At 39.3% G+C, this 25,627-nt stretch overlaps 1 protein-coding gene and 1 pseudogene across 1 annotated transcript in view; both read left to right on the forward strand.

Moving 5' to 3' along the window:
* XKR4 (XK related 4) overlaps positions 1 to 25,627 on the forward strand; it is a 477,727-nt gene that overhangs the window by 55,927 nt on the left and 396,173 nt on the right. The gene's annotated exons all lie outside the window — the stretch shown is intronic.
* LOC118855715 overlaps positions 1 to 25,627 on the forward strand; it is a 147,891-nt pseudogene that overhangs the window by 972 nt on the left and 121,292 nt on the right.

Consider the following 25,627-nt stretch of genomic DNA (forward strand, 5'->3'; position numbering starts at 1 on the left):
GTGGCAAGCAGCCAGGCCAGGTATCTTCTTTCTGCCCCAAAGGATTTCCTCCTGTCCCAAAGCAGTGACTTCCCTCTGTGCTAGCACAAGGCAACTTCCACCTCTTGTTGCCTGCCTGCTCTCCCAACTCAGATGCTGAGAACCTCTAGTGGAAAGAAGAACTACATATTTTTATCTTCAGGACTTTCCTCTCCTATAGCACCTTTCCTTTGATGGAAAAAGAAGAGGAAGGTTGGTGGGTAACAGCACTTCTTTCTTCTTCCATGCAGGTTCAATTTCCTGCTGTGCCCTTTTTCTGCCTAATTTCTACTCTTCAGAAGGAATTAGTGAAGCAAAGCCTCCCATATGATCATCTGAGTATTCTCCTACCATCTCATGCTGCACTTACCTCCAGCCCATTTTCCAATCTCCATTGGGAAGAGCAGCAGCTTCTACTCAATGTTGAATGGCAGTCCCTTCTCAATGATGAACATTCTCATACCTGGTCACACCCTTGACATCCCAATGATTCTGAAGCCCTATAGCTCACCCTCCAGATTCTATTCCCAATCCCCCATCAAACAATTCTTTTTTACCATCCTCCTCACCTCCCTCAACTCACAATATCAACCAGACAACTGCATCCTCTGGAATTCCGGTTACACAGGCAACAAACTACCCTTCATCCTTAATCTTTTTCTGTCCCACTTCTTCCATCTACTAGCTACTGTTGAAACCTGATCCTTCACTGATGACACAGCCTCCCTGGCTCTCTCCAGTACTCTTTCTAGTACTGGATGCCCCTTCACTAATTCTCCTCAGCTAACTGGTCAAGGTGGGAAAGTTGGAATACTTCTAGTTCTTCATTGCCACTTCCAGTTTCCCCCCTACCTCCATCACTCAGTAACATCTCTTCCTTTCACTTTCATGCTGTTCATATCTATCACTCAATCAAAATCCTGGTAGCTGCTATTTACAGACCTCCAGGTCACTTCCCTTCCTTCCTCAATGAATTCATGCATGGCTCACAGTCTTTATCTCTTTCCCAACTCTTGACCTCATAACAGGAGACTTTAAAGCACATAGTGGCTCTCCCTTGAACTCCCTAATCACTCAGTTCCTCAAACTAATGACTTCCTATGACCTCTTCCTACCTCCTACCTCAATGACACATAAAGATGGTCATGCTCTTGATCTTGCCATTGCCCAGAAATGTGTCACCTCCATGTTCAAGAATTCCAAAATCCTCTTATCCAACCATGGCCTATTAGCTTTTCACCTTTCCCACTGCCTTCCCTTACAAAACCCTCCTCTTCACCTGCATGGTAACCTCCAGTCCCTTGACTCCTTAATTCTCTCCTAGGCCATCTCCTCTGCATTATCCATTCTCTCCTCTTTCCCACATCTTGACCCTTTGGAAACCAATTCAACTCCATACTTCCTTCCTCTCTTAAATCCTTAACTCTCTTATCATATAATCCATTACACCCTGACAAGCCTTGGATCACTCCCACCATTTGCCACCTTTGCTCCTACACATGTGCTGTTAAACAAAGGTGGAGAAAGCCATCCATTCTGACTGGGTCCACTACAAATTTATTACACAATCTCAACTTGATCATCACTGCTGCTAGGCAATTCAATTATATATCTGTTATCACCTCACTTTCGCATTCACCACAGTGACTCTTCCAGATCTTTCCATCCCTTCTCAAACCTCCAGTAGCTCCCCTGCCGTTACCTGCTCAGCTGAGAACCTTGCCTAATATTTTACAGAAAAATTGAAGCCATTTGATACGAGTTCTCTCTTTTCCCCTCTTTTTCATCTCCTATTGCTCAGATGCCTTCTGCCACTATCTCTTCCTTCACCTCTGTCTCACATGGAAAAGTAGCCTTACTCCTTATGAAAGATAACCCTTCTACCTGCACAAATAATTTCATTCCATCCTGTCTCCTCCAACATATTTCCCGACTGCCATCCCCATTCTATTACTTATTTTCAGTCTCTCCCCATCTACTGGCTCGTTCCCTACCATCTATAAAAATGCCCACATCTCCCTAAGCTGAAAAAACCCTCACTTGACCTTTCTATCTCCTCTAATTATTGTCCTATTGTCTCTTCTGCCTTTTAGATTTAAATTCCTACAGAAGACTGTCTACAATAGGTTTCTCCACTTTCTCCCCCCCCCCCCCCCCCCCCGCCACTTTCTTTTTAGCCCCTTACAATCTAGCTTCCAATCTTACTATTCCACTGAAACTGCCCTCTTCAAAGTTTTCAATGATCTCTTATTTGCCAAATCCACTGGCCTTTTCTCAGTCTTTATTCCCCTTGATCTCTCTGTAGCCTTTGATAGTATTGATCACCCCCTACTCTTTGACACTCTCTCCTCTGTTTTTAGGTCACCACTCAGTCCTGGTTGTCTTTGACTGTTCCTTTTCAGTCTGGTTTGCCGGATCCTCATCTAAATCACACCCTCTAACAGTCTGTCAGGATTCTTCCCTGGGCTCTCTTCTCTTCTTACTGTATACTACTTTACTTGGTGATCTCATCATCAACCATGGATTTAATTAGCATCTCTATACTGATGATTCTTGAATCTACCTGTTCTGCCCAAACCCTAGGCTGACCTCTAATCTCAAATCTCCAACTGTCTTTCAAACATCTCAAACTGGATATTCAGTAAACTTCTCAAACTAAGCATGTCCAAAACAGAACTAACTCATCAATTCCCCCCCAAACCATTCCCCTGCACCTTTCTTATTACTATAGAGGACAACACTATCCTGCAAGTCCCTCGGGCTCACAACTTAGGAGTTACCTTCAATTTTTCATTATCTTCCCCCCTCCTCTACCTCATATACGCTCTGTTGTCAAGACTAACAGCTCTGCAATATCTTTTAAATATGTCTCTTTCTGTCCTCTGAAACTACTACCACTCTACTGTAGTCATGTCCAGACTATGGAAATAGCCTTCTGGTGGGTCTGCCTGCCTCAAGTCTCTCCCCACTTCGATTCATCCTTTATTCAGCTGACAAAACAATCTTCCTAAAGCACAGGTCCAACCATTTCACTTCTCTTCTAGATAAAATCCAATGACTCCCTATTGCCTCCAGGAGCAAACACAAAACGCTCTGTTTGGCATTCAAAACCCTGTATAATCTAGTCCCTTTCTTCATTTCCAGTTTTCTTATACTTATAATCTGCCACACGTTCTTTGATCCAGCATCACCGGCTTCCCAACTGTTTCATGAACAAGATACTCCATCCCTTGGCTCTTGGCATTTGCTCTGGCTATCCCCAAGGCCTGGAATGTTCTCTTTACTTAACTCCACCCAAATCCAACTAAAATCCTTTCTTTTATAGGAAAATTTCCTCAATACTTCTTAAGTTTAGTGCCTTCCCTATGTTCATTTTCTTTCCTATTTATCCTATATATAACTCACTTTGTATGCACATTGTGTTGCCTATTTTATTGTAAGTTCCTTTAAGGGAGGGACTGTCTTTTGCTTCTTTTGTATCTCCATTGCTTAGTATATGCTGGCACATAGTAGGCACTTAATAAATGCTTTCTTAATAATTGATTTTAAGCTATTATCTTAAAATTTTAAAATGAACTAAGACTTTTGGGATATGCTGCACATGGCCATACAGCCTAAACCTATTATGCTAAAATAACACACATCTCATACAATAAAGAGGACTAGACTGACTTGCAGTCAGTGAGACCTGTGTTCAAATCCTACATTTGACATATAGTGCCTTGGTAACTTTGGACAAGGCACTTATGGTAAGCCTCAGTTTTCTTCATCTTCAAATTGAGTATAATGAAAAATGGCTGTGTTATGAGCTGTTTTAAAAATTAAATGCTTTGTAAATCTTAAAGCTGTCTAAAATGCCAGTGGTGATGATGATGTCATTCTTGGGACACCCTAAACTAGAAAGAATGAGTGGTCTGATTAATTATATTATAGCAACCAATTCTTTCAACTGATAATGACATACTTATCCTTTGTAGAGCATGTGCATATATGTGTTTGCATGCAATATTCACAGATATTTAAGAGAATGGTGACTTTTAACATAATTAATGGACAAAGTTTCTTGATGGCTACATGTGAGATTTTGTCAAAAAAGATAGTAGGATTGGGTGGAGAAACATACAAGCACACTTGTGAGCAGATGTTTCTTTGAACAGTAATTCTTTCACAGGGATCTTGTCAGTGCCGATCTGGAACTGATTATAACTAGCATTTATTAATGATCTTTCTTCTCTGTGCCTCATTCCTTCTCAGAAAGTCAGGCACTTAAGGGGAGCATTTATGTACCTAGGATGCTGGAATAGTCATCTTTAATGTAGTTGGATGGTGATGTTCTATTCACACAGTCCATTTTAAGGAATAATCATAATGAAATTGAACACACTGCTTTCTACTTTCTCAGAAACTGCCATTTCATTTATAGATATGAAGCATCTTTCCCAGAAAATCAGAAACAGATTAGAAGAATTCTAATTTGTCAGGGAGATTTGCCAAAAGAAAATGAGTAGTGACATACTGCAGCAGATAGGATGAGTGTTGGATTTGGAATCATGGGACTTGGATTAGAATACTAGTCCCCCATATGTGGTCTTGGGCAAGTGACTTGACCTCTCCAGCCTCAGTTTTCTCAGAGGTAAGAAGTGATAATAGCACCTACTTCTTAGAAAATCAAATGAGATAATGTAGACTTTTGCAAACTTTACAGACCTATGTAAATGCTAATGCCAATGATAAAAATGAGGATTGAGAAGCAGCATGACATTGGGTAGAAGGCAGGCTTGGAGCTGGGTTCAAATTTTACCTCTGAGAAAGTGCTATCTGAGTTACCATGATGTGCTGGACTAAGCCTAGCTCAGTCCGGTTCAGTGATTTCAAACTTGGGATTAGAATACAATGAAATACCCTTGTGCCATAAAATTCAATAAAAATAATTTTGCTTAGGATAAAAGATTTAAAAGGATATAATTACCTATTCAAATGGACCTGACTTGTCTCCACACAAGCATCTGCTTTTGCATTCTTCATGGTAATAATTCAGAGCAATAGGAATTTTGCTGAATATCTGAGGTACTAACTCCGTATAGTCAGTCAGTAAGTATTTATTAAGAAGTTATTATGTGCCAGGCACTATGCTAAGTCCTGGGGATATGAAACAAACAAACAAACAAACAAAAAAGCAAAAGACAGACCCTGCCCTCAAGGAGCTCACAATCTAGGGTTTTTTATGCCTCAGGTATAAAGTCCTAGGTGAGGAGGGCCTTCTAGATCCCATCAGAGAATCTAGAGGTGTCACTGCTTGCAAGTCAGTCTGGTCCTTTAGAACTACACTATTCTGCCTCTCTTTATTGTATGAGATGTGTGTTATTTTAGCATAATAGGTTTAGGCTGTATGGCCATGTGCAGCATGTCCCAAAAGTCTTAGTTCATTTTAAAATTTTAAGATAATAGCTTAAAAGTACTCCCATAAAAGGTGGACAAGTCACTTAGGCTGACAGTACCCCAAAGTAAGTCTCTTGAAGACTATTTTGTCATGAGTTGAGATCTTTATCTGTGGCAGGGGTTTAGGGTGTGGAGCTGGGGAGGTGGGGTGCAGGATCCCTTTGTGGATGGTTCCCTAAACTGATCATATGACAGGTCTGGACTAAAACAACAATGACTACTATCATGATTATTGAGAGGCAGGGTGGTATGATGGTTAGAAGGCCAGGTTTGGAGATAAGAAGACCTAAGTTCAAAGCCTTCCTCTGACACATACCAGCTCAGTAAGCATAGATATGTTAATCTACTTTTCAATGCTCCAAGTAATTCCCTAAGACTCTAAATCATAGCCAAGTGAATCATAGCCAAGCTGTATGAAAGAAGGGAGTTTCCATAGCAGAGACTTCCTTCACAATTGAATATAAAGGTTCAGAATCTCACCTCAAAAATAATTACAATTATGATTTTAACCTTATGATACTGGACAAGTGATTTTACCCCTCTCTGCCTCCGGTCAGAACAAATGATCCCTTAAGTTCCTAAATCTTATGACTGACATGAGCTTGGGGGTCTCAGAATTCAAAGCAGTCCTGTCTTTCTTGCCTTTGCCCTCTCTTCCTAACTTGACTGAGGGCCCTGTGCTTCCTGTAGGTGCACAGGATCTTTAGTATAGTCTGCATTTGAGTCTGTAGACCCTCTATTAAGTAGCTTCAATGCAAAAAGTACATAAAGAAAACATTTTGCAATGTTGTTTGCTTAATACCCAAAAGTCCTATATGCTTTATATTTTTGTTTTTGGTCAAATATCCTAGGTAAACATATTAAATATTTAATTGATTTATTGATGTTTTTTTAGAAACTTACACAGAATGAAAAGTACATCCATGTTGCATACACATACGCATACACACACACACACACACACACACACCACACACACTTAACACCCATAATGTATGCACTGATACATACTTAGGCCTATCATTATTTGGAAAACTAGCCAGAATCAGAGAAAAGGGTGAAACGCTGAAAATAATCTCCCAAAATATTCACAAGTCCTGGACTTTACCCATTAATTTCATGAGGCACTTCCTAAATTCACCAGATAACAAATAAAGAGACATTTCATAATCTGAATGGCCTAAATCTCTATCTAGCTGTCTCAAACTCCCTGGAGCACAAAAGGCTGAGGTCATAGAAGCACATAGCCAAATAGATTGCAAAGGCTTAGCTGTACTCAGAGGAAATAGGTGCTTCAGTAAGGTATTATTAGTGGAGATATGACCTACCTTGTCCCCTGTGGTGTGTATTCTTTGCTATAGGCAGTGTTCAGGGGTCAGTGTTTAGTGTTGGAACTATTTCAAGAAGGGTAGATATTTTCTTCTTTATCTTGGTTCATGAATTTCTAAGATCATGTGGTTATGGAGATTGGGGGAGTCATTTGGAACCCTCAGGGGCTAAGATTTAAACCATCATTACAGTGGTAATGGGGACAAGTGAGAGAAATGAGAAGTCTGTGCAAGTAACAGACTGAAACCCTCAAGTAGCACTGAGCTTGGGAAGCATTAGGTCCTCATGGGCATGAATTACCTGTAATTCAGATGTTTGCTGGATTTTGAAGTAGATGTGGAAAGTAAAAAATGTCAGAAGCTTTATGATGCTTAGTCCTCTATCAGATTCATTAATACACCCTAACACAGCCATTAGTCTTGCATTTAGAGGTTCTTCTGCATTAGCATTCTAATTTCAAATAAAAACTCAGCTAATACTTGAAGCTCGTATCCCTGATACCTATACAAGTAACTTTTGTTAGTAGCCTTGGAAGGATTTTCAATGGCAAAATTCATTTCTATTTCAATCAATCTTTGTTTAAAATCTATGTTTATTTTTTAAGTTGATAATTCTCCTTAACAGGGTGCACTTGAGCTGGGCTGGGGAAATGACAGGAGGAGAGTATAGAAAATTGTTTAAATGCCTCTCAGTGGTATTACTTTCCTGAGAAGTGTGGATTTGAACTGTAAGTAATAAAGTTAATAACTCAATCAAGTTCTAGATTACAGGCAAAAAAGACTTGTGACTTTTACAAGATTCTCTGGGATTTGTAGATTCTTCACAATATAATTCCAAGGGTGCTGTACTTTGGAATTAATGGAAAAAGCTTCAAATCCTGATCATTATTTACTTCCTTGTGTGATTTGGAGCAGGTCACTTAACCTTTTTAAATCTCACTTTCCTCATCTGTAAAGTAAGAGCTTGGACAAAGTGGCCTGTGAGGTCATTTAAACTTAGAGCTTCAATAGGAAATTTTCCTCCTGGAACCAAAATGGTTGTGGGAGAGGTATTGCTGCACCTAAGACAGGCCAATCATGACTACAGTTCCTCCAAGAAGTGAGGCAGCTTATACTTCGGAGGATCTTAGCCATATCCCTACAGGAGTTGAGAAGGAAGGCAATTTCTGGGAGGAACGTGCCAAGGGAATAGGATCCTGGATACCAAGTCCTGGGGCTATGTGAGGGATCTAGTCAGAGCCATGTAACACAGGCTCCTGAAGCATGAAGATGTTGGTCTTTGAAACTCCCTCCCCATTAGCCTTTTGGCATCTTGAGCAAAGCCTTTAATACCCTGCCCTAGATACAATCTCTTTCAATTCTAAAGTCTATGGTCCTCCAACACAGAAGATAAGATTTAATTGGGATCTCAGAGATAAAATTTGAATGTGAATACAAGGTCTGGTATTCCTAAACCCAACACATCAGGTTTACAAAACTTTGTATCTTACTTCCTGGGGTTCATAGTTTATTAGGGAATATCTCAAATAGATAATTGTAGTACAAAATTATGTAATAAGTTAATAAGGGAGATTCAAGGAAAGCACTATATGAAATCCAAAGGGAGATCGCTCTTACTAACCAGCAGAATCAGAGGAAGGTCAAGGATTTAGGGCAGGAAAGGATGCCCCAGAGGTCATGTTCAACCATCTTATTTTATGGGTGAGAGCCCTGAGAAGTGAGGTGATTTGACCAAATTCACATAGGTAGTGAGTGAGTAGCAAAGCCCAGCCTTCCTGGAAGAAGTTTATTTAAAGAATAGTCAAGCATTTAAGAGGTAGAAAGTCACATGGAAAACATTCCAAACACAGTGAATGGTAATAAGCAAAAACACAGAGGTGGAAATGTGTAGGTGTAAAAAATGGATTAAACGTAGTCCATATTAGAAGGGGCACAGGTTTTGTGGAAAGAGAGTGGTATGAAAGAAAGCTTGTCAGTTAGGGTGAGCTTAGATGGTCCTGAATAAAATAAACAGAGACTTTTCACTTTATTTAACAAGCAAAATAAAACAACCTTTGACAGATTTTTGAGATGAGTGATATGACCAGATCTATGCTCAGGGAAGATCAATCAGACAGTGCGTGAAGCATGGGTTGGAGGGAGAGAGAGTGGAGGTGGAAACCTGTTAAAAAGTTATATAATCCAAGTGAATGCTAAAAAGGCCTTGTTTTAAGCAAGTAGAGAGACGGATGTATAAGAGGTGTGGTCAAGGCAGAATTAACAAGACTTAGTAGGTAACTTACCAAATAATCAAGATGAAAGAGAGGGAATGATCAAAGAAAAAAACTAAGAAGACTGGATTGAATACTAATAAGGACAATAAAGTCAGGAGATCTGGGGTTTAAAGAAGAAACAGTAATCTCAGTTTTAAATATGAGTTAGAGATGCCAGTGTGTCAACAGATTGAACTGTTCTGTAGGTGGTTGGGGCTCAGGAGAAATGTCTGGGCTAAGGTTACAGATTTGGGAGTCATCTAATTAGATATGATCGTTGAAGCCATGGGAGAGAATGAGATTTTCAAGGTAGAGTATATCTAAAGAGAAGAGGAGAAGAAAATCCTTGGCCCTGTAAGATTAAAAATACAATAGGGGTTGGAGTGGGGTGGCTGGGAAGAGCTCTTAATGTCCATTCCTCAAAGTAAACTTTAAATTGTCTTTACATGACAAGGGGCTGAAATGCTTCTTAACGAAGTAAAAAATTATAATTATTGAATTTAAGACATGAAAGCACAGAAGAGAACTCACATGAGACTCTGATACTGTTGTTAATACAAGGAAATCCCTGATAAATAAAGGGCATTACACACAACACATTTAATTTTTCTCATTAACAATAGCCAGGTTACTCATGTGTTCTTGGCCAAATAGCTTACAAAATCTTTTTTTTTAAAATGTGACAACTTTGCAGTGTAGGGTGTTCTTCAAGCCATGAAAATACTGAATACACATTCTTCCTCCAAGACAAGGCTGTAGTTGTTTGTTTGTTTTTTGGTTTCTTTGTTTTATAATGTGAACAGAGAATAACAGCTGAGTGTAGTACCCAGGTTCTTCAAACACACACTCAAAGCATGTTTCTAGATTTCTTCAAAGAGCAGAGTTCAAAATCCCATCATAAGCAGATGAGGAATGATGAGGTACCCATGAAATCTAGTGTTACACTGAGCATGTTCCTTTTACTTTCTCACATATGTTCATTATCATTTTTATTTAGAAGGGAGAAAAAAAATACCACAGCGGCTAGATTCCTTTGACAAGTAAATAGAGCCATGTGCCAGGACTAGACATATTTCCCACTGCCTGGAGTTTGGCTCCCCTATCTGAAGTGAATTTGAGAATCCTTGAAGATAAGTTAATGCACTGTCACCTGTAAAGAGTGAGTGAGGGATATTGGACATAGTCATATTCCCTGTCATACCAAAGAATTTTGGAGTTTGTTAAACCATTTTTCCTAAAGTACTAAGATTCCAACTTCCAGACAAGACTGGTGAATGATTTTGTATACACTCCCCAGGGGTATTTCTGTTACCAGATTTGCATCTGCTATCCAGGGATTAATATTTTCTAAAAATCATTAATATATGGGATTTCACAGACTTCAATGCTTTCTTATAGTGAGTCTTCATTGAAATACATAGAGACATACTCCCTCCACAAAGTGAAACAATGGGGAAAATAGTTTAGATGAGAAGATGGTTTTTCATGAGACACAAGAAAAGCAAAGTCGGAATCTTTAAATACCTCAATAGCAGCCTATGAGGTGATAAGTGCTGGCATTTCCCTCATGTGATCATTAATGCAGGATGTACCTTTGGCCTTCACCAGCTAATAGCTAAGAGGTTCAGAGATAAAGTTACTGAGCTTAAATGAGGTGACAAAGGATATTTATATTGCTGGGAGAAAGATTGGGAGTACAAGGAAGGATAAATCCTGGACTTGAGAAATGAAGCTCTAAGGAAGTGTCTCTATCTGCATTTCACAGTACATAAGTGGATCTGGTTTCCACTATATCTGCTCCTCAGCCGGAATGTCAATTTATGCCTTCAAGCAAACATTTTCTGGGTTCTCATCTACTAATACAATCAGCTTATAATGTCATAATTTAAGAAAGTGAATGCTTACTCCAACAGCAAGTTCCATTTTGCCCATTAGGCACTTTTGCAACAGTGAAGACTCTGTTAGTCATTCTGAGAGACAGTTCTCTCAATGCAGAGTCCTGAGGCACCTAGTCACCTGGCCTTTGTAGGTCAGCTTCTATTTAGACCAAAAACAGTGTTAGAAATGAATCTTTCAGCAGACTGGAGAAGGGAGAAAGGGAGAGAAAGCCGGTTTCCTTTGCATCCTTCTTTGAATTCCTTCCAAGACAAACTTGTTTTCCCTTAGAGCAGAATATGGTGATGTTGGGGTGGCCTAGTCCCCAGAGAGAAGGCAGTGTGCCATCTTCTCAGGCAGCCCTTTCAGGCCTTCAGGGAAAGATCCTGTGACTTTAGGTTAATTTCTGCTGCCCTCCAAGCAGACTGAATAGTTCTTTAGCCCGCAGGTGTATGTATGGACACTTAGCTGGGAGCACCTGGGAGTCCTGAAGTTTCATCCTTCCACAGTCTTACTTATCAGGAGCCATAAAGCTTTAAGTGCCTGACTTGGTTCTCTGTCAGCTGACAGGATAATCCCTCACAAGTTAAAAGATAATTCAAGGTCAATCTATCATTCAGAAAGAATTTCTGCCGGTCTCAGTACAATTTTATCCACTGAGACATGAAACCTGGCATTGTAATCTACTGTTACACTGCTTGCGCCATGCCATGGACTGCTTGCCACAAGGAGGACATTATTAGAAGCCTCCAATTCCATCCTTCATAGGAAGTCATGGAAGCATGGAGCAACAGTCAACATGTCATTAACTGGAATCGGGGCAAGAAAGTAATGATTAGGAGACTTTGGAACTATGATGACTGTCTCCCTAAATTACCTTGAAATTCTAGTTACTGAAATTCTAGTAACAAACTAATTTCTTCCAAGTCCCTATTTTCCTTAATGAAGTAATATATTTGTTTATTTTCAAACTGAGTGGGTATAATATACGATAAAGGAAATTAAATAACTCGGGCTTTGGAAATCATTCACAGATTAATACATGCTCTCTCTTAACCTCTTCCTCCCAGCAATATTAGCATCCATGCATGATATTCAAGAGTAGAAGAACTACTGTGGGTAATTTTAGAATCTGATATTTGCATATAGAAAGAAAACTTGTTAAAGAAAGAAAAGGAAGGAAAAACTTGTTAAAAGTTGTTCTAATGGTTACAATGATTATGGATTCATCGTTGAGTTGTATGCTTTGTTTTTGACTCTAAGCTCCTTACCCTTAAGTTTAACACTGATATCAGAAAGTACTTTTATATTTAATCCTATGAGTGTGTTAGTTAATCATTCAATTCAACCAGCCTTTATTAGTCACTTACCATGTATAGTAACTTTAAAGATTTGCCATAATTATCTGCACAGAAAAACTAAGTGTGTTGAAAAATGCCTGTTGTCCAAATTATAGCATGCAGGTGAATGGTCTTAGCCACTGATTTCATCTTTGTGCTTATATGTATTTTGGATTGCTGTAGTTAAGTCATTTTCAGTTATGTCCAGGTCTTCATGGCTCCATTTGGGATTTTCTTGGCAAAGATGCTGTACAGGGTTACTATTTTCTTCTCCAGTTTTTACAAATGAGGAAACTGAGGAAAACAGGGTTAAGTGGCTTTCCTGGATTCACACAGCTAATAGAGTGTCTGAGGCCAGATTTGAAGATGAGTATTCCTGACTCTAGGCTAGGTGCTCTATTCACTACACCATCTAGCTGTGCATGCATATTGGATACGCACAGAAAATGGACAATTGTTTGGGCCCAGAATTGAATAGAAGAGCAAGCTGAACTGTTTTGGGGAAATTACAGTTATTTTAATGACCCCAAACTTCTCCCTCTTATTTCAGATAATAATATAAAAGCCACCTTTTTATTGCCACTATTCTTCCAGTATTGTAAGGTTGCAAACCATGGAACACTGCTAGTGCTAAAAGAATTGAAACTGACAATTTCCCAATGAGCAATGGAAAACACATAGGTAGTAAATGATAGGATCTAAACCCAGGTCCCTTGATATCACACCCATTGCCCTTCCCCTCTGTACCACACTGCCTTTCATGAAAACTCACATCCATTGGAATATTATTTATGTACTAGAGATACAAGGATGGAAAACGACAAATCCCCCGGGCTCAAGAAGCTCGCCATCTAATGGTGATATGACACCTCCATAAGTAAGTATGATATAAAGTAAGGCTCATAAGGATACATAAGGTCCAGATGGATTATATTAAGAATTTGAGGAAACAGCTTTCAAATGATCAGTGAAGAAATCGTGAAAGAGGTAGCTGCAACACTAGACTTGGAAAGAAAAGAAAGATTTCAATAAACAGGGATGCGTTAGTGCTTTCTAGACATGAGGGGATGGCTACTGGTGAGGGCACTAAGAAGAAAGATCCCAGGAAGAGATTCAAAGACAGTCTGGTTGGAATGGAGGATGTGTGGAGAGTAGGAGGAAATAATCTAATTCCTTGTGTCATAGGATAGAAAGTAAAGATTGAGAGAGGACCCATTAGTAGATAATTGAGATTTGACTGTTTCAGCATGTTAAATTTGTGATGAAAACTTCAGGAGGAAGCACCTGAAATAAAGTAAATGTGGGTAATGCCCATTCAATCTCAGTCTGTTGACACAACACTCAACTGCACTGCCCAAGTGTTCCAAGCTCTAATGCTTTGTTGTTTTTATTCCACCACAAACTCTGTGTTATCCAGGAAACATTAATTAAATTTCTACTGTCTTCAAGGCACTGAGCTATTCAAATAAAGCAGCCAGCCTTGTGAGGTAGTGAGTTTCCTATCAGTGGAGCTGATCATTTACTGTAGGAGATCCTCTGCTTCAGGTGGAAATTCTCCTAGCACTAAATTGGAACAGTTCTGAAGTGGGTAACCCAGCCCACTTATATCCTTGCTGAGGCTTGACATAATCACTCACAGCAATGCCATTTTGTAACTCATCAAATGACTCACACTTGTGCAGGTGGCCTTGTGAATGAATGCACACCCAGGTTGTTGGAGCAAAAGAACAGATTGTGCCCAACAACTAATACTAATCATCTCTGGCATGTAGGATTTATATTACCCCATTTTTCAAGGGCCTCAGCAGAATGGGCTCCACAGTACTAAGTATAGAAGTGTATTAGCATTCTTATGTTGCACACGGGACAGCAGTAAAGGGAGGTTAAGTCAGCCACTGGTGAGGTTGAAAGCAGAGTTCAGATCTGCTGTCTTTGCATGCTAGTCTCTGTCCACTGAACTGTGCTGCCTCCGGGTCAGTCTTTCCTTTAAAATAGATTGGAGGAGGGGAGGGATAGATTTACTACGGAGAGAACACACATTGCTCCCTGTTTGACCTTAAATCCATTGAAGAATGTCTTATAATACCCAGCTGTGCAAGTTGCTTGCCACTGGATTCTCTCAGGGATGAATTGATGCAATAGATTGAAACAGAGAGGGAGGCCGATGGGGGTGGTGGAGTACAAGGGTTGGTGCGAGCATAAGAGGAGTAGGCAAGAGTGTGATTCTATTCCCATGTCTGCAGCTAAATCCATAACTCTGCCCATCCTTCCCCACAAGGCTCATCCAAGCCCAAATCTCCTTCTAGCTTTGAAAGAAGCTCCCTATCTGGTTCAGTTATGCTGCTACATCACAAACAAGCCCAGGATCACCAGAAAGCATGCTCCAGTGGGGGAGAGATTGCTTTTCCCTTTTACGATTTGTATAGGTAATGCAGAAAGACACCAGCTGAAAAGCTGTCACTGTTCTGAAATCATGTCACATTGTGAGCCTGCCTGGGGAGTTGGTTTTATGTTCTCAGCCCTGCTAGTGTGGACTTTAAGAGGTCCTTGGGTCCCGCTTTGCATTTCTCATTAATCTTCCTTTCTAAACAGAGTATTTTTGCATTGATAAAGCCACACTTCCTTTCCTCAATTGCATTTCTCCACCTTACCCATTGAGATCCTTTGGCCTTGGTACTAAATCCCTGTGAAGGCCACCTACTGGTGGCTTAATGGACACCAGCTGCTGGTCAGAGCATCTCTTGTATCAGTCTTATGGACAAAAATCAAACTTTTTCATGGTGGTGATTTTTGGGAGAAGAGATCCTCACAGCCATGAGAGATGTTTCTCTACTTATATGGGTCACATTAGTGTTTAAATCTCTCCTGTGAACTTGCTGTTGGATCCTGTCTGACTCTTTGTGACCTTGTGGACCATACCATGGGGTTTTCTAGCCAGAGATACTGGAGTAGTTTGCCATTTCCTTCTCTAGTCGATTAAGACAAGCAGAGGTTAAGTGACTTGCCCAGAGTCACACAACTAGCAAGCATCTGAGGCCAGATTTGAAGTCAGGTCTTTCTTACTCCAGGCCCAGTGCTCTATCCACTGAGCCATCTACCTGCCTCCAAAGCAAAGAGAGGGTAACTTGCCCAGGGTCACACAGTTAGTAAGTGTCTGACTCTGGATTTGAGCTCAGATCTTCCTGACTCTAGGCCCGGTGCTCTATCCACTGAGCTATCTAGCTGCCCCACTGCACATCTAGCTATGCATTTACTCAATACTAATTTGGGTTATATTTATGGTCTTGGTCTTAGTTTCCTAGGCTAGAGTGCAATCACCGGGAAAGCACATAGGACCCCAGATTCAAAGTGGGGAGGGATTTTAAAGATCATCTGGTGAACTCCTTTCATTCCTACAAGTTAGGAAACTAAAGACCAAAGAGGAAACTTGATTTTCCCAAAGCTACACAGAGGTAGGATTGGAACCAGGTTCTTATAAGTCCAAGTACAATCATATTTCTGCTATAACTTGATTACTTACAAATCATAGACTTAAAGAAAAATGGGACTTTAGTGTGAATGTAATCCAACCCCTTCATTTTATAGATGAGGATATTTGAGATCCAGAGAAACAAAGTCACTCAGGTAGGAAACAAGAGGCAAGGTTCAAACCCAAATTCTCTGAACCTAAATGCAGGGACTACCCCTCCCCCCCTTTTTAGATGGGGTCTCCCTATCCTACACAAGTTGGAAGTGCAGCAGCCACTCGTGACCCAATCTCAATGCTGATCGTTCCCAGACATTTGACCTGCTATGTTTCCTCCCTTGGGGAAACTGGTGGTCCTCGCCCCAAAGGGTTTGCCATGTCAGTTCTGGATTTGGTACAAACACCTGCTTGGTTTTGTCGCTGAAGCCCACAATTCCGACCTCAATAGATCTGCCAGCCTCAGCCTTCTCCCCAGCTGAGCTTTTAGGCATACACAACCATACCTAGCAACTGTCACTTTTTAAACTACTCCCCTGTGACCAACACAGTTACTTGCCTAAAAGAGTTAGATGCTTAATATATATTTACTGAGTTGAAGTGAAAGAACTGTCAAGTTCTGAACCCTCCAAAGTGAATTCAGCTGATGTTCTTTTAACCTAAACCAATGGTTCTCAAAGAGTATATGCTGACACGCTCATGTTCCATAGTTTTCACTAGTTGCACAGTAGAATTTTAAATGTCTTATCAAGAATAAAATGAAGTCTATAATTAATATTCTGTTTAATGTAAATCCCAATTACTATGGTAAATATTTGCAAAATAAACAAAACTGGCCTATTAGATGAATGTGTTAACCACAAAACATGTCTTTACTTTCCTCTATACGCATGTTAGGTGGAAAGAACCAAATCAAGTCAGTAAACATTTATTAACCACCTACTTATTCCAGGCACTGTGCTAAGTATCAGAGATACAAATAAAGGTAAAAGATGATCTTTGCCCTCAAGAATCTTAAAATATAATGGAAGAGGGGAAACAACATGTAAACAATTATGGGCAAACAAGATATAAACAGGATAAATTGAAGATAACTGAAGATAAATTGAGGAGGGAAGGCATTAGCATTAAGGGGGATCAGAAAAGACCTCTTGTAGAAGGTGGGATTTTAGCAGAGACTTGAAAGAACTCAACTAGCCCAGAAAGTATGTGTGAGAGAGTTCCAGGCAGAGAGATAGCCAAGAAAAATGCAAGTAGTCAAGAAATGGAGTGTCCTGTGCTATGAACAGCAAGGAGTCCAGTGCCACTGGAATGTAAAAAATGGAAGAGGATTGAGGTATAATGGGAATAGAAAGATAGAAAGAATCCAGGTCATAAAGGACTTGGAAAAAAAAAAACAAATTGGGTCTTTTATATTTGATCCTGAAGTTTATTGTGTAGAGGGGTGACATGGTTAACCTGTACTTTTAGAAAGATGACTTTAATAGACTGGATTTAATGGACTGGAGTGGGAAGATACAGCAAGGAGAGGAAGGCTATTGCAATAGTGTAGGTGTGCAATAACGAGGGCCTTCCCCAGGTGGTGGCAATGTCAGAGGAGAAAAGGGAGCATATACAAGAAATATTATAGAGTAGAGTACAGAAGATTTTGCAAGAGGTTGGGTATAGAGGTATGGAGGTGGAGAGTGAAAAGCCAATCCCTGAGTTGTGAGCCTGGGGGACTGGGAGGATGGTGGTGCTTTTCCCTATAATGGGGAAGTTAGGAAGAGGGGAAATTTGGGGAAGGGGGAGATGAGTTTAGTTTTGGACCAGTTGAGATCTTAAGCTATCTATGGAAATCCTGTTTGAGTTGTCCAATAAATAACTAGATGTGTGGGACTGGAGCTCAAAAGAGAATTTGGACTCAATCTTGAAGGCTAATGATATTGAATCACTCATGTAGGGAATGCATGTGGCCAAGGTGATATCTTCTGAGAGCAGGAGTTCTCTTCTCCCTTCTTGAAGTCCCTGTCCATTGAGTTTACTTCTGCATATGGTGTAGCTGATTTTGTAGTCCCTACCTTGGTTAGCTGGTCTACTCCCTGATAGGACTCAAGGTTCTTAGCTTCCAGGTCAAACCACTGTTGGGTTGGGTCAAGCAAGCAGCTCCTCAGGGCTGGCTACTTACTGAACTCAATTACTGTTGCCATCAGCAGAGATGGTCTTTGTTACCAACCCCAAATGCTGAGGGAACCTCAGATAATTCTATCAACCTTTCAAAGCTCATAAGACAGTAACCAGGTCTCCTCTCTTTTCCGGATATCCATTCACTCAAGATCAGTAAAGAATAAAGATAAAAGAAATAGGTATCATGTGCTCACAGATATATAGTGGTTGAGTGGGAGAGGCATCCCTTCATCTGTCAACTCATAGCAAACAGACCTCTTCACCTGAAAGTAGCCTGGGAAAAGAGGAGAGATCATCCACTCAAACCTTTTGAATGTTCTTAGGCCATTCAGAAGACTCTTAATCATCATAGTACCAGTTCCTTGGTCATTCATACCAGAAAGTAGGATTACCAAGTTTCTACATACTGCATTGGCAGCAGGCAGGGAATACTGTGTATCCTCCATATAACCCACCAAGAATGGCAAATCACTGTAAGTTCTAAGGACACCTCCCCCCCCCCGTGACCAATCTCTCCATTTCATAAAGGCAAAAATAGTCCCTGTGCTGAAGGAGATTGTACTGGCCTGGCACTAAGGAATCTATCTTCTGCTTCCAATTCTGCTACTGGGTGTGACTTTGTGCAAGTCACTTAACTTCTCTGAATCTAAGTCTTCTGGATATAAAATAATAATAATAGTAAAGAGCTACCAGATACAGGTTCAGATACAGGCCTAATATCTTTAGGTTAGCATTTACCTGTAAAATCTGTGATCCTATGATACCTGACTTTCTCTCTCTTTATCATGTTATTCTCTTCTTCCCTACCCTCACCTCCTCAGGTGGGAGAAGAGCAAGAATAGTAAATGAAGATAAGGATATTCCAATTCTCCCTTTCTCAACAGCACAGAAAACTTGAATATTTTTTTTCTTGTGTTTTGGTGGAGACAACTAGAGTGGAATGGAGTTGTCAGTCTGAGAACCTACAAACTGGACAGAAGGATTTTGTCTGATGGTATCAACTCTGTGGTGTAAGCCAAGGGACATGGTTTCATACCAGACAAGAGAGAAAGCAGGGAACCTCTGACTCCCTCAGACTGTTGGCCATTTATGGTTTTCCATTAATTAATGTGCCTTTTTCCTTGGTTTTGTGCCACTCAGCATTAGAAAATAACCTGTAGGCTTAAAATGAGTATGTTTAAAAAAATTCCAGAGTTTACTAGCCAACTTGATATAAAGGTCAGGAGAGTAATTGTCAGCTTTGTATTGAGACCTACAAATGCCAAAGGCATAGCTAGCCTGGAGCAGGGTATTTAAGTCTACATTTTTCACTGAGAAAGTGTTTTGGGCTATTTTGGTTGCCTTGGTAATACATCTTTGCTTTGATTTCCTAAGCACAGAGGAATAGTAGAGAAGGGATCATAATAAATAGTGAAATATGGCTGATATAACAGAATATTGTTCAAGCTATTTCAGTTTTATCCACATTTACTTCTTGTCTTCTATGCTATTTTCATTAATACCTTATTTTGATAAAATCACAAATAATTTATTAAATCTAATCACATTTCCTTTCCAGAGAAAGCTGAAAATTTCTAAGATACTTGTATGAGAGAATTTTTATTTTACTTCCAAGAAGACACTAGGATATCCATCTCTCTAATAAGACATCAGGTGTAGAATGATGGGACAATGGCTTTTTAACCTAATGTCATAAACATAATTGTATCCATAAGGAAATGGGAGTTGAGAGTCAACAAGCACATGAAAAGCCTTTCCACCTGAATAAATTGCTAAGTAACAGTGCCCAAGGAAAGGTTTTCTGATTTATGTGTGTCAGAGGATATTGTATGGGTCAGAAGGAAACAAGTTAAGGAGAGGTGACCACTCAGCATTCTATATATCTTCATTGTTTGTCATTAATAAATAGGAGAGCATACTTGCCAGCATGGTTGAATACAAGAACATAATGATACCCTCGAAAGCACTCATGTCTAAATGAATATGTACCTGGATGTTATTATTAATTAATGCTAATTAGTTAATATTATTGGCTTACTAACTGAACACATATGTAATATGTATGTTGCAAAGCAAGTCTGGCTTTTGGCAGCTTCTCTGTAATTAGACATAAATTTCTACCTCTTCTTAAGAAGTTCAGTTTATTATTCCAAGAAAATGCGATCTGCAGTGGATTCTATCAAGACACATTAAGAGTCTCTATTGCAATAGAGGATGCCTGTCTGCTGATGTGGAAAATATTAACTTACTTCCTGTGTATCTCAGGTCCTATTGTGGGAAATTATCCCTAGAGAAGGAGGAGCAAATGATGGAAGTTACAGTTAGACAGATATAGGGTTGATTAAGAAAAAAAAAACAAAACCCTGCCTAACCATTAGAATTCTCCAAAACGGGAATGAATTGCCTTAGGAAGTTTTGGATTTTCCTTCTAGAGACACTCAAATGACCTCAGATGGCTATTTGTCGATGATGCTTTTTAAGAGATTCCTATTTAGGGAAAAGTTGGTCTAAGTAGCCTTTGAGGTCCATGAGGTTCTATAATATATACAGTTGAGTAAGAACAATATAGTTGAAAGACTAGAAACTCAGGAGTGCTAGTAATGGTATATGATTTTTGTCCCAATAATTCCCCCTACCTAGACTTCAGTTTTTCTATCATTTAAACAATGACCTAGTTTACTCTCAAATGATGGGAAAGCATTCAAGAAAAATTGCTATGAACCTGCTAAACTATAATATGGAATAACGATCCTTGCATTTGATAAACATGTATGATAAGGCAGCTTAAACTACAATTCAGAATATTATTGACAGTTTCTCTATAAGCAACTCTCTTCTTAATGAGGCAAGTTTTTAAATTCTAAGAAAAGTCATGTATTACTTCTGTTTGTTTCCTATGCTGACATTCATTAGTAAAATGCATGATTTTGCAGTTTTCTTTATCTCCACTGCCAATTAAATTATTTGCTTCTCTGTTATTTTTTACAGGGCAATCCCCTTGTTTGTTCTACATTTTGGTTTGCTTGACTTTGAGTCTCCTAGATTTAATAATCATTATCAATTAAATGTCATCAGACTTCATATTGTTACTTTGATTTACCAAGCCATTCTTGGGTTTGCTAAGGATAACGATCCACCATATCTTGGTATTTAGTTGTTTTCAGTAGTATCTAACTCTTTGTGACCCCATTTGAGGGTTTCTTGACAAAAATTCTGGAGTGGTTTTCCATTTCCTTTTATAGCATGAGAAAACTGAGGCAAACAGGCTAAGTAATTTGCCCTGGGTCACGCAGCTAGTAAATGCTTGAAGCCAGACTTGAACTCAGGTCTTCCTGACTCTAGGGGCAGCACTCTATCCACTGTGCCACCTCACTACCCCATCTACCATATCGCAGGACAAACCGGTATTTCCCTCTGTCCTTTCTGGTTATATGGGGTTATATGAAGGATCTGTGATTTGATCAATTTAAGAAATTACCAGTATGGGAATTTCTTCTACTAAGGCAAATGGCAACCCTTCTATGATTTAGTAATTAGGTCCAAGAGAACCATGAAAATTGGAGTATATTATTTTTGTCCCAACAAATTATATTCTCTCTAGTCTTCCCATATAGACTAAGCGAGTTGTTCAGTATCAGTGTTAATAAGTTCCAAAACTGGGATTTAAATCAAACATCTTCCTGACTCCGATACCAGCACCCTACACCATATAGCCCCTACTCTTAATTATTTAGAATTAGGGGATGTCTACCTACCCCAAGCATGTAAAGAGTTCCCCTAATGGAATGGGTGGATGAGAACAATTTGTTCCAAAGACCATGAAGGTGGTTGAAGCAGGTGCTGTGGAGTGCTTAGGTTTTGGTCAGAGGTCTTAGATGCCAAGGTCATCTATTGTATTCCAAGCCATCACCAGTCATTTTGACTTTTGTCCTCTGCTAGATTTTGATGCCTGGATGAGAGAGTGAGGCTGGATGACTTTGCTCAGCTCTCCCTCACTTAAAACCAATTCATGAACAAGTCTCCACATCACCTCTGATGTCATTGGTCCTCTTCCTAAACTTGGAGGAAGAACTATTACACTTATAATTATATAACATCATTTATCTTAACCTTTCCTTAATACCAATCAAAGTACCTTTGTACATAATAAGTGATTACTTCCCTTGCTAATCTTATCAATTCCTTAGGAAATTCCTTGGAAGTTTTCTCCACAGATGCAAATGGACAGCTCTGCTAAGACTAATCATCTTAATTATTTGCCTAGAGCACTGAGAGATTAGGTAACTCATGATCAGTCTTTTATCCAGAATGTGTAATGGCTAGGCTGGAACTTCTTTCTCCCTTCAAGGCCTAACATTCCGTAAATGCCTATTCCTTTCCTTCTCCCCTTTCCCTTTCTCACAATAATCCTGTGAGGTACATGTTATTATTATATTCATTTTACAGATGAGGAAACTAAAGGGACCATCCCTTGACTCCCTTCTTAAAGAGGCCAATTCACTGAATGGGCATTACCTCACTCAAAGTGAGAACCTAAAAAGTCATTAGCTTAAAAGGGCCAGGGTCTCCCATTGCATCCTGGGCCATCTTCAGTTGTCCTGATGAATATCAGGCCACTGGATTCAGATGGCTCTAGAGGAGAAAGTGAGGCTGGTGACCTTGCACAGCCCTCCCTCACTCAAATTAAAGTCAACTGCAAGTCATGTGATCATTTTCCTGACATCATGGTCCTCTTCAAAAACAAAAGACAAACACAACAATTTGAGGAAACTAAGGCAAAGGAAAATTAAGTGACTTGCCCAGGGTCACAGCAAATAATTACCTGAGGCAGAATTTTAACCCAGGCCCTCTAACACCTAGTTACCTCTAACAGATAGCAAGCGTCAAAAATGAAGCAATGACTTTCACTTTGGACATTACTTATTTTTTGGGCTGCCTCTTGTTTCCCCTTCCATATCCATGTGTATCTGCATTCTACCTACCCAATTATGGTGTAGTTTCCTTAAAAACAAACACTGTATATTTGTGTGCTACATTCCGTTTTGGTGTTCAATACATGCTGAGTGATGGGGAACATGATGTCAGTGAAAACTGTGGGAGCCATCAGTTATTTTTACAGTCTCCAGAGTCATAATTCAGTAGCATTAACCTCAACTCTAGTCTTCCACTGAGGATGTGTGTTGTGTTTTAGGAAATAGATTCCATTTTTCTTAAGAAAGTTTTTTTTTTCTTCTTCTTGTGGTTTAAATAGTTGTTTGTCACTGCATAGCAACACATGACAGAAAGATGGCATAACTGAAAAAGAAGATGAATACCAATGTCTTAATAAATATTCAATAAGGGATATGCACACTAATGAATATCAGTCATTAATTACATTTTATGATGACTCATATCATTTTGGGTCCAGCTTAAAGAGAAGGAAAAAAAAAACTTGCCAACAAGTTTTGGCCCATAACATCATCTTAAATGTCACATTTGTAGGCAGTGACACAAAGCAAATTTCTGTTTAATGGCCTGTGTTGACTAAAAAAAAAAGCAACAACATATGAATGTGGGACTCCTGGACTTTTTTTACCTGCTTGTGGTGATCTTATTAATAAAAAACCATTCCAAATAAGAGCCATCTATCATTATGTAAACTGATTGGAGTGATTCTCTCAGTATTAATATAGTTGCATTTAAAATTCCCACTTCCACCTCAATGGCTTTGAGGTCATAATCACTTTTGAAAGGTCACCTCATCTTGGTTGTTTGATTCTACATTTACTCCCTGCATACAGAAGTGTGTAACACACCCTCCCTTCTGCTGTGGCTCCTACTGCATGGCAGCATGTCAACGCAGCTTAGGGAGATTGCTTCTCTGATGATCATAGGAACTTGCAATGATAATGAAAAGCACTGTTCTTACCAGCACAAAGGGTTATTGTTGGTTCCAAGGAATAGGAAAATGACTAGAAGAACATTCAATGAAAAGCACTTGTAAATATTTAAGCATTATTTGGAATTCATGAACATCTGGGGCCGTTAAGAGCCTGCCATCATTTTGTGTGATTAGGAAACATGTGCCTGATTAAAAACATATTCTATGAGTTTGTCCCATGTTACCCAGTTATCGGAGCTCAACTACATGTCCCATGGCTGTAATGGAAATCACAGATCACTTGCCCATTCATTGAGAGTGGAAAATTCCCCTAAGAGAGTAAAAAATAAAAGGAAAAATTGGTTGGAACCTGTTACAGCAGCTGATTGAATCATAACCTCTCTGTTGCCACTAAATAAGACATTGTTAAGGTCTGGTGGGCTTCTTCAAGCCAAAGGGGACAAAGTAGGTGATTAAAGGCCCAGAGCTACAAATGCTTATTGTTTTCCAGCAAGGTTGTGTAAATCCCAGTCAACTCCTGGTTAAACCTGGTTAAGGGATTGTCAAAAATAGCAATTAATATTCGGTGAATGGATATTTGACTTTGGACATACTTTCTTTCTTACATTGAGACACAGGCTTCTCTGACATTTGGGGGATATGTATCATAGGTATAGGACAAACAATATTGCCTCAGGCAACATTTTGTTTCTCTTTAAAAATTATTTTTACTTTTAATTTATCAATTCCACTATTCTACTAAGTTACCTCTCAAATTTTAGCAAATTTTTTAAAAAGTCTTTAGTACATAGGAGCAGAATCTCACAGAACAAATTCCCATATTAGTCATGTCAAAAATGTGTATCTCTTTCTCTTATTTTAATTTTATCTCTCAGGAGGGAAGTAGTATGTTTCATCTTCATTCAGACTAACGATTTCTCATTGTATTGATATGAGTTCTAAAGTTTTCCAAAGTTTTTTTTTTCCTATGACGTTGTTGTTATTGCATACATTACTTTCCCAGTACCGCTTCTCTCAGAATCAGTTCCTAGACATCTTTCACTTTCTACTGAAATTGTCCATTTTGTCATTTCTTATGTCTAGGCAAAATTATTTTGTAAAAGCATCATTAATGTGTATAGTAGTAATTCACATTTCAATACACTTAAAGTTTTTCAAAATGATGTGGAGCCAAACTCAGTCTAACAACATGAAACCTTGATTTTGGGGAATCTATGTCAAAGGTCGGCGAAAGTCCCACTAGCAACTGAGTTCTAACCAGCAGTATCAACTCTTCTAGTACTAGTCTGCTAACCATCACAATATTGCTTCCTATGTACACATTAGTATTATTTCTCTGGAGATTATTACACACCGTAACATTTGCTCTAATGTGTTTTTGCAGAAGCAAATATAGAAGTCCATAGAAATCTAGAAAGGGAACTCTATTTGAGCAAATAAATGGTGTTGGATAATGTTGTGCTAATATTCTAATAGAAGGAAAGGAAATAATGTCTCTTTAAAAAAAAGTGTATTCGTTCTATTCTGAGGGTTTCCACGGGGAATTAGAAGGGAGGGTAAAAGGAATACGGTATCACAGAAGGTGCTGGAACTTGTTATTTCTCATACTCCTGGCATGGGAAGATACAAGTATACAAAGAGAGAAAGGAGTGTGGAGAGTTGGCATCAGATGGACCTCACTTTTATCTGAAATGGACAAAAGAGCATTGAACAGTCACACACACACCCATACACACACAGAGGTCAGGGCACAGATGTATTAAACTCATTGGGGAGATAATGTGGGGTAGGGATGCAGGCAGGGTTTAAGAAGAATAGAAGAATATCCGAAAGGCAAAAGTTATGAGCAAAACAAGTCTCCT

This window comes from Trichosurus vulpecula, chromosome 1 (assembly GCF_011100635.1).
Source record: "Trichosurus vulpecula isolate mTriVul1 chromosome 1, mTriVul1.pri, whole genome shotgun sequence".
In the NCBI taxonomy this organism is placed as follows: domain Eukaryota; kingdom Metazoa; phylum Chordata; class Mammalia; order Diprotodontia; family Phalangeridae; genus Trichosurus; species Trichosurus vulpecula.